Raw genomic sequence first — 981 nt, 5'->3', positions numbered from 1 at the left:
TTGCGCCTATGTTCTGAACCCTACAAATAAGTATTTCGGCATACCAGCATGATAGACTAAATGCGTGTCACAATATCACTGTTATTAACTCCGTAATTGACTATGGCGATGACAATAAATACCTTCGTTAATAATTTTGAGTTTTATATTCAATATTAGTTGAAATATACAGGTTAAGGAAGAAAAAAATCAGTTTTTTTAGAAAAATATAAAATATGCATAATATGCATATAAAATCAATGAAATATGTACTTTTTTTAGCTAAAATTGGTAAAATATGCAAAATATGCGTTTTCAATTTTCAATTTTTCAACTCGCGATTGTATACTTCAAATTTCTAGCTAGGTCTGCTATAAATTGTGACCATACAAAATAATATGCAATTCCTACAACTTCCGAGCCTTACTCATTAGGAAATACAATAATGTATTTTACATTTCTATGTATATATACACCATACCAACGAGAATACCTCTAAATGTACCAATTTAAATTAGAAAAAAAATGTTAATCGTCTTTTAATTGTAGCGAAAACTGATTCGAGCACAAGCGCATAAAAATCAAAAAATATATCAAAATAATAGCGTACAATTTTCCCTCACGATAATAAATTATAAAATTACGATTTGTTGTAAAATTATTGGGATCAGACTTGACAAAAAAATGTGGAACGCTTCACGATTTTGCGTGTCATCCTTGCGCAGGGGCCATGCTAATCTTCTCTGTATCGTTCCAATTTTAGTATATGTACAGCCGAAGCTAGTACATTTGGAAATGTGTCAAACGCTGTATATATATAAAGCAATGTTGCTTGTAACCTCACATATGAGAATTGGTACCTTTTATTCGAAACATAACGAACGAACCGCTGACCAAAATCAAAACGCCAATAGATGGAGTTAATTATGTAGCCACTCATTCGCGTTCACTGTTCGTTAGATTCCCGGCCGTATATCTTATCCCTAATTAAACACTTATCTA

The 981-nt window shown here is 31.5% G+C and overlaps 1 non-coding gene across 1 annotated transcript; it reads right to left on the bottom strand.

Moving 5' to 3' along the window:
- Positions 1–659: 659 nt before the first annotated feature.
- Positions 660–766, bottom strand: LOC115033445. The gene has a single exon (XR_003838804.1). It is a non-coding gene; the product is annotated as a U6 spliceosomal RNA (small nuclear RNA).
- Between the last annotated feature and the right edge of the window lie 215 nt (positions 767–981).

The sequence above is a fragment of the Acyrthosiphon pisum genome, chromosome X, assembly GCF_005508785.2.
Source record: "Acyrthosiphon pisum isolate AL4f chromosome X, pea_aphid_22Mar2018_4r6ur, whole genome shotgun sequence".
In the NCBI taxonomy this organism is placed as follows: Eukaryota; Metazoa; Arthropoda; class Insecta; order Hemiptera; family Aphididae; genus Acyrthosiphon; species Acyrthosiphon pisum.
Note: the sequence above shows the minus strand (reverse complement) of the source record. Positions and strands in the feature narration are given on the sequence as shown.